This window comes from Vicugna pacos, chromosome 5 (genome assembly GCF_048564905.1).
Source record: "Vicugna pacos chromosome 5, VicPac4, whole genome shotgun sequence".
Taxonomy (NCBI): Eukaryota; Metazoa; Chordata; class Mammalia; order Artiodactyla; family Camelidae; genus Vicugna; species Vicugna pacos.
In genome coordinates this window covers 87,799,824-87,812,422 of record NC_132991.1, presented here as the reverse complement: position 1 = coordinate 87,812,422, position 12,599 = coordinate 87,799,824, and the positions used below count along the sequence as shown (strand labels likewise).

General features: G+C 37.7%; 1 protein-coding gene across 3 annotated transcripts in view; it reads left to right on the top strand.

Annotated features, from left to right (window-relative positions):
* PID1 (phosphotyrosine interaction domain containing 1) overlaps positions 1 to 12,599 on the top strand; it is a 205,965-nt gene that overhangs the window by 58,082 nt on the left and 135,284 nt on the right. The window lies entirely within an intron of this gene.

Here is a 12,599-nt window from a genome sequence, read left to right as displayed (position 1 = left end):
TCAGGAAACTGAGGCCAAGAGAAGTTCAGTTCTGCATTTATGGCCCCATGGTTTTGTTTAATGAAAGAGTGGAATAAAATTCAAATCCAGGTCATCAGTAGGGTGACCCCACTCCAATGCTATGTAAGTATTTCTACAGATTTCTGCACTTTAAATCTTACTCTAAATTAAACCATGTAAAACATGGTTCTCAATTTTATATTTATTAATTTAGTTTAAGTTAATATATTAGTAACAGGAAAAGCAAAATTAAAACAGAAGAGTTTCCATTTCATGTCTAAAAGAGGACCAAGCTATTGATCTCCCAAGCCATAGTCAAACATGGTCATCTCCCACCTTGCTTCTCCAAGGATGGGCCAAGGATGGGCCAAGGATGCAGTATTAGCATCACCTGGGAGCACAATAGAAATGCAGGCTATTATTAGGTGCCGCCCCACACCTGTTGCTCCAACATCTGCATTTGATCAAAATCTCCAAGTGATTCTTCTACACATAAAGTTTAAGAAGCGCTGAACAGTTGTTGGAAACCAGATACCTCGTGGAGACTGGGTAGGCTCATGTCTTGTCCTTGCCAGTGCAAATGTGAGAAGTGATGGTTGACAGGGCACTAGCCTGGGGTGAAGCCCAGGAGATGGTTGGTAGGTCGAACTATGGGTACCGATATGGACAGGAAAACGTTGGATTTGGTTGCTTTGGTAGAGTTGCCAGCATATTTATTTAACTTACAGTGTCAGGGTTAAAGAGCTAGAGTTGGATCCATTTACCCTAAAACATAAAAACATACAGCACAGTACTCCTTATGTATGAGTGCGTATCCAATGCTTTTTGACCGTGAAGAGGTTTCTTGCTGAAATTCTGCTGGGACTTTGTATAGACTGAATTTAAGAGACTTGTGAGGACATGGGGGCTATTTAACTGAAATACGTTTTTTATGCCCTGATTATCGTTTCTTTGTTACTCATATTCCTTTCCTGACAACTCTTATATCGAATAGATTGAACATTGAAACACTAAAAGGCCGTATCAATCATTGCTATTATAGTTCTTAGGACCTTTGGTATTTTTTTTATAGTTGTACAAGCTATGACTTATCAACAATAATTTTTTCTTTAGGCAGTAATTTTTAATTTGTTTTTTATAAGGACTGTCCCTAGAGTGTGGCTTGCAGTGGAATCTAAGCAGTAAAAGTCACCTTGGCAAATAATTTTGTATATACTTGTATTTTTCGGTCTGAGTAAGAAAAATCTACTTTTCACCCAAAGCACACAGGATCTATTTCGCCATGAGCCTGATAATGAGACAGTAATTGCCGTGTAAGCCGTTCATTCTCCAAGTTTTCTCACGGGGCATAATTTGTCTCTTATTTGTCAGGGATGGGTTCTGGGAAACAACAGTCCCATTCATGATGGGCAAAGCAAATGGACTAAAACATTATCATAGCTGGGATTAATGGTCCACTATGGATTTATGTCAAGAATGTTAATGATTTGTTTATGAATAAGTGGGCCTGTCGCATGGTGAAACAGGAGCCTGCAGAACTGCTGAATGGACAGTTTGCTTGCAGAGGATTCTTGGAGGAAATAAATACTCTTGCCAGGCCCTTTGCATCTCTGAAATTGCTACTGTGAATTGACTTTGGGGTTTGAAATGGTGGCATTTACCTTACACGATCCTGGGCTCGCTGTTGCTGGTCTTGTGACTCTAAATTTTCCTGAAACAGCATGGAGAAGGATTACCTTCTTAGGATTGAACATAATTTGTTTCTGGTAAAATATGGTGAGAAAATAATGATTTAATTAAATCTCTCATTGAGTAAAATCTCTCCACTCCCCTGCTACCAGATTATGTGTTCTTTTTCGAAAAGCACGTTAATCTGGAAGACATAAATTTGCAGTAGATTTTAATTGGCAGATGAGAGTCAATGATTGCTAGGTAGAGTTTAGGAAATGAAAGATAAGCCAAGATTATATAGTGATTTGTATACACACATATGTGTGTGTGCGTGTGTATAGTATGTGTGTGTGATGGGTGTGTGTGTGGCTTGCGGTGCAAGTGTTTATGATGTAATTTGATGATGTGTATGTTGGCTGCTTTTTAGACATCCACCTTTTTACAAATGATGATGTTGGCTTTCTCTTAAGAAGAAATTTAAAGTTAACTGTTATTCTATCTATGTTAAAGAGATTTTTTTTTTTTTTGCTTTGGGATAGAATTAGTATAGTCAAAATTTCTTGACTTACATTCAAAGAGTCTTAATAACTTAAGTACCAAAGTAACCGTATATACACTTCTAATTGCAGTCTGAGAAGTTTCATACCCCAAATATGACCTAAACGATATTAACATACAGACTTCTATATCATTAGAAAAAAATGTGTAATATTTGTCTCATGAAAGTGACCTCTGCATTTTCTAGGCAGAGGGCACCCATAATGGTTAATTTGCTTGATTCTTACAGCAGTCTTGGCTGTTCTGTGGTTATAAAGCCACGGAGTCAAGTCTCAAGTCAAAATTACTTGTGTCCAGGTCTCAGGTTCTTTCTGCTGTGTGATATCGCAGAATCAAAACCCATTTGACCTCACTTCTTGTATCCCCTCTCCCTTCTGTGTTACCATCATGATTGTCTAGGTAGGTGGACGAACGTACCAAATGCTGTTGAAACAAGATGGTGGGCACAGATGGGCTTCCATGGATCAGAGGACCTCTTGACACAATGGGAAAGTTTTGTCTATATCTTGTGCTTCTTGGATTTTCTCTGATTCCTCAAGTGCTCCATGATCTCTCAAAAGATAATTTTTTTTCTTCTACCAAATTATTAACTTAGCCCATGTCTAACTGTAGACCCCATGTCTAATGGGTTGGATGAACATGGGTTGTTTCATTCTCATTATCATTTTTTGTATAGTGAACGTGATATGGAAATTAAGAAACTGGTCTTCCTAAGTACGCACTTATAAGTTGTTCTCATTCTTCTCTAATAGTAATGATACTCTATGTGAATTATACTCCACTCCTAAGTGGCAGCTTTGGCAATAAGCAGCAGATACATAGCTTTGACCTCTTCCAACCATTGGAAGGTCCATCTTAGAATGGACTGAGTGTAGACAAGTGTGTATTGATCAGGGCTCTTCCAGAATTAAGAGAAGAACAAGTACGGTTTGTCAAATTTCCAGCTTTATTCAATCCCATTTTAATACTATGATGGGCCTCCATGAAGTCTTTTATCATTAGGCACAAGGTGGATGTGGAATAGAGTTGTTAGCAAAGACTGGGTAGACTTAAATCCAAAGGGTACTGTTGAACATCCATTGTAAACAAGGCATTATTTTCCATGCTTGGGGATGAGAAGATGTGTGAGGGCTGGGCTGGATGCTGAAGGAGCTGGGTGTGTCCATCCACGTGTAGACTGTGGTCATGATTCACTCATGTGCAGGCTCCTTTGTGTTCCACTGCTCACATTTGCATCCATTAACCATTAGCATGTTAACCATTTCAAGGTAAGAACCCTTTACTGGGAATGCTACAGTATAGTTGTTTAGCATAGTATTTCCGGTATAGAAAGCATATGTAGTTACATGATTTATTTTTCTTATATGTGTACATCTTGGATTTAGGATTTCCTTCCCCCATCCCCTCCACAGATGTGATGATAGTAAGACTGATTCTGCAGAGAGCTAAAAACCCATCCCATTACCTTGCAGCCCTGCCTTCTGCATCTGGAATTTTTCACCTGGCTCTGTCAACTTCAAGATCTGTCATCCTCTAGGACACTGGCTCTCAAGTCCTCATATTCATTACAATCACAAGGGCTTTTGTTAAAAATGGAGACGCCTTTCTCCTACTCAGAAATCTCCTACTATAACCAGCATCGCAAAGGATTCTGATGTAGGAAGGACTCTGTACGTGGGCTTTCTAGAGGGATCATCAACAACCCTCTGAAACTACTTTCCACATTTGGATTCTGTCATTTTTCTGGGGACAAGATGCAAAATTTTGTTTAGATTTTCAAAAGGGTCTGAAATCCAAAAAGAGTTTGTAAGACATTCTTGTGGCTGAAATGAGGACATTAATTGTAACCATACAGTTGTTACTTTTTAATTTTAACTCTCCCTTTCTGTGGGTGTGGGCTGTCTTTTCACTTTCTTAATGATGTCCTTCTTTATTGAACTATAGTTGATGTATAATATTATACTTTTTAAAAAAATCTTTTTTCCCCTTAATGGAGGCACTGGAGATTGAACCCAGGACCTCACGCACACCAAGCACGTGCTCTGCCGCTGAGCTGTCTCCCCCTCCCCTACTTGTAACCTTTGAGCTTGGCAGGTAAATGGATTGAATTCATAGGCAGTGTGATGGAATCATATTATAATGGGAAAACTATTAGAATAATTCATTTTTATTTTCAAACTAAAAAAGTACTACTTTTGGAATACAGTTTTCTGTACTTTGTCAATAACACTTAAAACGCAATACTAGCTTTGATCAGGTGACTTTTACAGAAAGATAAAACTGACGTTTATAGATGCAGAAGTACATTACTTGCACCTTACCTGAGCCTGGTGTGATGGACTGCAGACACCTGACATTCTTTTAGTAGAACAGGCAGCCTGAAACCCACTTCAATTAGCCATCCCAGCCCAGTACCCCTGGAAGTTCTGCAGTTACGCCAAACACCTCATCTACCACTCATTTTCACAAGGATGTGGTGGTAAGAAGGCATTAATAACTCAGAGCAGACGTGGTGTAGGTGAAATAATCATGTTATCAAAGTAATTGACTGGAACTCCAAGAAAAGTCCCACTTTGAGGTTCAGAGAGAGACGTGGATAAAAGCCAAATTGATGGCTCCCCTGGATTCAGAGCTTCGTCAGTTCTCTGAAACTTCTGGGTAATGAGGACCCTTTGCAGAGTAGTGGTAAGAACCTCGTATTCTTCAGGCATGTTTCCTGTGCTTCCAGACAGTCAAATTAATAGGTAGTTTTTCTTCAGGGATTAGATGTACTTTTCTTTTGAAGAAATATTTGACAATTATTCCCTGGGATTGTCAGGGTACTCTCTGTGAGTGAAGATACAAATAATTTAACTACCAGCTTCACTTTCTGTCTCTTCACATAATAGAAGGTGTCAGAGAAGGAGTCCAGCTGAAAAATACCATGGGAACTCGAGTGGTGTGGCTTTGGCTGGTTAAGACAGGAAAGATTTTTCATCTTCAGAGTCAGAAAAAAATGCTTCTGAAGCAAAAATATCATTAGGGAAATGCAAATCCAAACGATGAGATACCTACCCCCTCACACCCATAGGGATGGCTACTGTCAAAAAGAAGAGAAAAGAACAAGTCTTGGTGAGAAGGTGGAGAAATTGGAACACTCATGCACTGTTTGTGGGACTGTCAAATGCTACAACTGCTGTGGACGGCAGTAGAGCTGTTCCTCAGAAAATTAAAAATAGAATTGGTAATTATTATCCAGCAAATCCACTTCTGAGCCCGTACCCAGTAGAACTGAAAGGAGAGTCTTGAAGAGATATTTGTGCATGCATTTTTATTGCAGTATAGTTTGCAATAGCTAAAACGTGGATGCAACCCAAGAGTCCATCAACCAATGAGAGGATAAACAAAATGTGGCATGTACATATGGAATGATATTCAGCCTTAAAAAGGAAGGAAATTCTGTACATACTACAACATGGATGGACCTTTAGGACAGTCTGTGAAGTGGAGAAGGTCAGTCTCACAAAGACAAATACTGTATGATTCCATCTACGTGAAGTACTTGGAGTAGTTGAAATCATAGAGGCAAAACGTAGAAATGCTGGGGACAGGGAACAATGGAGGAGTTAGTGAAAGGTCACAGAGCTTCAGCTGTGCGGGATGGCAGGAGTTCTGGGGATGCGTGGTGATGGTGATGGCACAACAATGAGAATGTACTGAACACCCCTGCACTGCATACTTAAAAGTGGTTGAGATAAATTACATTTTATGTCACTGTGTGGATTTTTACCAGGATAAAAACAATTGGAAAAAAAAGAAAATGATTTAAAGATGTTTTCAAACAATTAAAAACTAAGAAAGATCTTCTTTCTTAGTTGTCTGTCTCTTGTGGGCTGGAGACCAGTTTTATTTTTATTTTTTCGACATTTAATTAAATGTATTGTGGCAATCATTTTGCAAATATAGACATATTTCAAGTCATTACGCCGTACACCTTAAACTAATACAGTGTTGTGGTATGTCAATTATATCTCAATACTGATGGAAAAAAATTCACTCCTTTTTATGATGAAATAGTATGTGGAGACTAGTTTGAAATGAAAATGCCAAGTGCAGAGATTTGGGTCAGGCTGAGGTCTGCCGGTGGAGACGCCTCAGGGAGCATTCGACTTCGGGAAATGGTTAGCCCATTTATTTAACAAATGTTTGGGTCCCTCCACGCAGGGTGTCGGGTAAGGTGCGGGAGATGGAGCAGTGCTCACACTCACATTTATTTCTTCTTCTCTTTGAACCTGATGGTTCTCCCAGGTTAAAGATGCCTTTATCCAAATAACTGAAATAGTCTAAACATTTGTTTTTTGGTGGTATATATATATATATTTTTTGCTTTGACAACTGGTATTTTCATAGTAAGAGATTTATTTCATGGTATAGAAAAGTATGGAAAAGAGAGCCAGGTTCATAAAGACTCTGCTGTTAATGCTTTGGCATCTGCTCTACATTCCTTTTTCTATATGTACCTACTTAGGCGCACACATGTGCTTACAAAACAGGAAACAGATGATACATTCTGCTTTGTGACCCTCTCATTTGTCTTAATATATGTCCTTTGACATGATTCCATGATGGTATGGTAAGTTTTCTGTTTGTATTTTCAATGGCCAGGAAGAAAATTAAGAGATTTTTGGATGTTTTGGTGAACATCATGTCATTATAATGGCAGCGGTAAAGTAAGTCATGAAAAAATACCAGCATGGTTGACAGTCCTGAATACAAGGAGATGTGGGTGCTGGACAGTCACCAGCAGAGTGGGAGCTGCGTGGTGGGTGTTGGAACTGAGACTGGTCATAGAGGCAGCGGCAGCTGATGACCACGGGAAGTTTGGGGCCAGGAGACCTTCCAGCAGAAGCCTTGTGTTCTTCTTAGATGCTGAGCCTGGCAGAGTTTGATTCGGAATTGTTTATTCACTCCGTAAGCATGCCTTGAGTGCCTTCCCTGGGCTAAAATGTGCTGGTTCCTGGTAATCTTGGGTTGAAAGGACCTATTCCTTTTCTCTGAGGAGCTGCTGGTGTGGTGGGGGAGGCAGATGCAGCCAGGCTACAGTGAGGGGTACAACATGTGGAGATTTGGACCAGCTTCTCAACAGGTAAACTCAACAGCCACCAGGCCTCAGAGAGGGGAGTGTTCCTTGATGGTGCTTTTGTGGGCGGGGACCATGCTGATGTTACTTCAGCCATCTCCTCTTTTCTCAGAGCCTTTTTGGTAAAAAGAAAAAAGATTAAGTATCCTTGGGCTACCCGTCCCTGGAGCAGCTCTCTGTATGTATGCACGTGATTGTCTGGCCCCAGTAAAGCAGGGAGGTGCGGGCTGATGTGTGCCTGAGGAGGAGTTACAATGGCTTCACCAGTGGCCGTGGCCTCTTTTCCCGCTGGACCCGGCATGAGGTGAGGGACTGAAGCCGCAGGGTTACTGCTCAGTTAAGCAACCTCACAAGTGAATCAATTTCCCTTCTCCAAGGTCTCCTAGTGGTGGAATCCTTCCAGAATGAGGACAGGTGGGCATGAGTTTCAAACTGACTTCCTAAAAGTGTTGATGGAAATTATGTTGGTGTGTAAATGAGTGTGTGTGTGGAATGTATGCAGGAACGTTTTGCTATTTGATTTCAAAATTACATTTCTTTGATTATGATATGTGTTTCATTATACAGTCAAGCTCTGACTTGCAAAATACTGAGATACTGTTGGACTACTGCTTAGAATTGATTGGCTTTGATAGAGAGACATCCTTATTTTTACATTAATTTTTTTTAATTTGAAATTTTCCATTCATTTTAAAGAGATATATTCCATACAACATTAGAACAGCTTTTGAAAACTCAGTGATGGAAATAGCTTATAGATTTGATAAATCTAAAACTTCCCTGCTGAAGGAAGCTTACCCTAATTAACCTCAGGTGTACTTAATTTTATTATCTGTCTTTATTACTTGAAGAAATTAACTTCATTGTTTTGTTATAATCAACCACAAAAATGCATAGTTATTAAAAGTCTTCTATGAGCCAGGCACTGTTCTTGGTACCAGAACAATGCTACCAATACAATTGTGATGGAAAACGAGAGTTCCTGCTTTCCAGGGGATGCTGTTCCCATGGTGGGAGACGTACAGTACACCTGCCAACAAACAGTGAAAATGTCAAATAACGTAGTACAATAATATAACGTAACCCAACGTCAGGCCGTGCTAGGGCCGCGCAGAGGATGAAGTGAGGTAACGTGATGCTTGGCGGAGAGCTGCGTTAGCGCAGGGGGAGGAAGCCTCTCTGAGAACCTGCTCTTTGTAACTTGAACAGTGAAAAGGCAGTTGTCTCATGAATGTCTGGGGAGGGTATATTGTAGGCAGAAGCAACAGCACCTGCAAGGGCTTTAGGTTGGAAACAACCTTCGTCACAGTGGCTAGAACAATGTGAGGGAACAGGACAGAAGAGGACAATGAGATTGGAAAAGTAGTCAGAAGTTAGACCTTATAAGCCATGGTAGGGAGTTTGGAATGTCATCTTATGAGCGATGGGAAGCTGGTGGTGGACCTTAAACAGGGAGTTGACAGGTGATCTATTCTCACAGAAAGAGGATGTCTGACGGTTGTTTTTTTGGAGGATGGATTTGCAGCAAACAAAAGTGGAGGCAGGGAGGCCAGTTATGAGGCTGTTGTACTAAGTCTACAGAAAAGATAGTGCTCTATCAGTGGGGGTGAGCAATGGTCGGATTTGGGATCTATTTTGAGTAGACAGTAGAATTATCAATAAGTAAGGTGTAGACTTTCAGAGAAAGAGAGAAATCAAGAGTGTCTCCTAGGGTTTTAGCTTAAATAAATAGGTGAATTCACTGGGATGTGAGGGAGGAGAAGGTGGAAAATTTCTTTTTGGAGAAAGAGCTGTGTATTCTGTTTTGACCATAATGATTTTGAGATACGTTCAGACATCAAAGATACTGAGAAGGTAAGTGTATATATAAATCTAGATTACAGAGGAGCGGTCTTGACTACGCATATGTTTGAGAGTTACTGGGTATAGCTGGGATGGAAAACCACAGAGCAGAGTGAGCTTGCCCAGGAGAGAATGCGGGGAGACACGGTTTGAGAGCAGAGCTCCTCTGTTGGCTTCTCCTGTACTAGACCTTGAAATGTTGTACTACCATATCAGCTGCTGCTGAGGACAGATGTTGAGAACAGATTATTGCCATACACTCTGTGAATATTTGAAAGCTATTTATGTTGCATAAATGATCCTCTAATAAATTATGAAATTTTCATGGAAAAAAATCTCATGTGTTTTGCTTTGTATCTTCGTAGTACAATGGAAAGGATGATAGATTTGGAGAGGATTTGTACAATAGTTTCCAAGAAGTATTTGTTTGAAAATCTGAGATTGCTTTCTTAGTGTTCCAACATTTTATAGCCTTCTGTTACTTTAAAACCTGAAAGCTATCAGGATTTTTTATTTGTAATTGGTTGGGTTTGCACCAAGACGTCAGAAAAATTTCATTTCAGCTGTTCAGTGCTACCAACTCTTTATAACCTTGGATCTTAAGCCAGAGTACTAGAAGTTGAACTGAGTTTTTCAGAGTCATCTTTTTGTTTTTTTTTAATAAAAGAAGGAAGGAAATGAATTTGAAATGGTAGTAAAACAGTCATAGAGGGAAAAACGATGATCCAATAAATACCAGTATTCCATTATTTGAAGAATTACAAAGAAAATATTCAGCTTGTGAGTCTCAGAAACCAAAGCAAGGTGAATTTTATTAGCTGTCCTCTGTTACAGGTAAGAAATTTTTACCGTGTCATGGTACCACGGTGTAACTCTTTACCATTCAATACTACATATTTACCATTAAATGTGCACTGTTTCTATAATTTTAATTATGTGGTATTTGGCGTGTATAACGGCAAATTTTGTTTCATCTGTACATTAAAACATGATTTATAGTATGCAGTTACATAAGATAGGGTAAAGTGTAACTTCTAATTACTGTTGTTAAGTGGTGCCACATTCTTATAAATTATTTTTGAGTTTTTTAGAGTTGGATTAGTATATTATGTCTAATAATTTTTCACTGGATAATGGATGTAATTTCTAGGAGGCTTTAAAACAAAAAAAAATCCAAAAAGTTTTTCCTTTCCTTAGTGATTTTATTATATATACTTTGCAAAGTTTCCATGTACCATGGAAAGATACCAATTCTGATTTATATCAATTAAATCAACATTATTATTATTATTTTTTAACTTTTTTTATTGAATTATAGTCATTTTACAATGTGTCAAATCAACGTTATTATTATATAATTGAAATTCTTTGTGTGCCTTTTTTTTCTGCCTTGATTCCTCCGTTTCTGAAAATGGATTGTTAGTCTCATAGTATTATTTGTCTGTCATTTTTCTTTTGCATTCTAATGTATTTTGTGTTATATCTTTGGATTGTATATTATTTGACACATAAAGGTATGTGATCATTCATTTAAAAACTGTGCTCTTTGTCAATATATAATAATAGCTTTGATCTTGTGTTCTACAGTTGATACTGTCTTACATTTTGTCTATTTGCCCATCCTCTTTATTTTTAACCCATTTGTATAAGAGTATATCAATGTTACGCAAAGTAAGGATTCAATAAAAGATCTTTGTCAGCCTTAAGAAAGAAAGCTTTTCCAATCCTCACAGAAACTTTGGGAGGTGGGTAGTCCATTGTAAGGGTGGAGGAAGTGAAACCTAAAGCATAAACATGACTTGCATGGTATTAAATAATTAATAATGGTAGAGCTCAGGTTTTAAACCTGGTCTGTGTGACTTAAAGTTTGCCTTGTATTGCCTGCAGGCAGTTTTATGAGCAGTATGACACTGCATTGTATGTAAGCACAGTCTGAGAAACTGTAATAAGACAATTTGACTCATTTACATTTATTGTTACAACTGATCTACTCATGACCATTTTGATCATCTTACTGGAGCTTTGTTTTTCATATGTTTCCGTATACTACATGTTTTACTTAATTATGCTTAATTTTGTTTTCTCTAGTGATTTAGAAATGATAGTTTTTTTTTTAATCTTTGAAGGTATATATCCTTTGGCTATGTTTGAAGAATGTTTTTGAAAAGCTTAACCTATACTTTTTTCTTATTAACGTTAACAGTGAAATCGTATGATTTTACTCCAAGGACAAAATAGAATTCAGCAAAATTCTTTTTTCTTCTCTCCTTCTACTTCCCAGTCTTTGAAAATACAACCTAAAGGTTTTATACCCAGACTATTATTATTGAATTCTTATTTTTTGCATTATTCACCTTCACTTTTGAGAAATAATTTTGAATTTGGTCTCCAATGTTGTATCAATACATCAATAACTTTTTAGATCCTCCTTAATATTTAATTGTTTTAGTGATCAGTCTTCCTATATCACACCTTTACTATCCTTGGATTCTTAAGTTTGGTGTTTCTCTCACTTTGCATCTTTCGGTACATTTATAAGAAAAGAAGGAAAGCGGGGTATATTCTAAGCACTTGCAATCTATATAATTGATTTATTGAATGGATTCTTGCTTTTATCAAAATTCTATATTGCTCTGGCTGAAAATATAAATTGCATAATCCCAGGGCTGTACATTGCAAGACTGTATTAGCAAAAGCCTGGAAATATCTCAAAATCCATAAGGAGGGGACCAGTTTCATAAACTATAGAACACACATGCTCTGATTACTAGTCAGTTATGAAAAGAAGTTAAGAGTTATCTCTAGGACATATTGCTAAGCTAAAAAAAAGTGGGGAAGATTGTGTGTAGTTTCCTATTGTTTAAGGAAGGAATGGAGAAATATGAATATATATGCATATATATGTAGTATATGTGTATGTGTTTATATATATGTGTTGTGTGTACATGTATACATGATAAATCAAAGAACTAAAAAATGGGGTTATTATAGAGGAAGCAGGGACAGGATAGAGGGGCTAGATACAGAAACTAGAATTTTCTAAATATAGAAAAAAGTTGCAGAACTATATAAATATAGGTATAATAATACATAATTATGCATGAAATTAAAGCAGATCAAAATCTGTATTCTCTAAAAACTGAGGGCAAAATATAAACAATGAAGGTTACTCTGTATCAAGTTGGTGATTTAACTTCATGGAGAAGAATTACTTCAAATGATTGTAAAACATTTTCATCTGTCCCCCCATCGCTAGTGAGATATAATCTAAAAACAAAGGAAAAATTTGCAAAGATATATTAAAATGTTTTTGTTAATCATTTGTTTTACTGACCTTTTTAATGGTAATAATACTGGTATTGTTATTCTGATGTGATTACATGTATATATGTATATATGTGTATATATG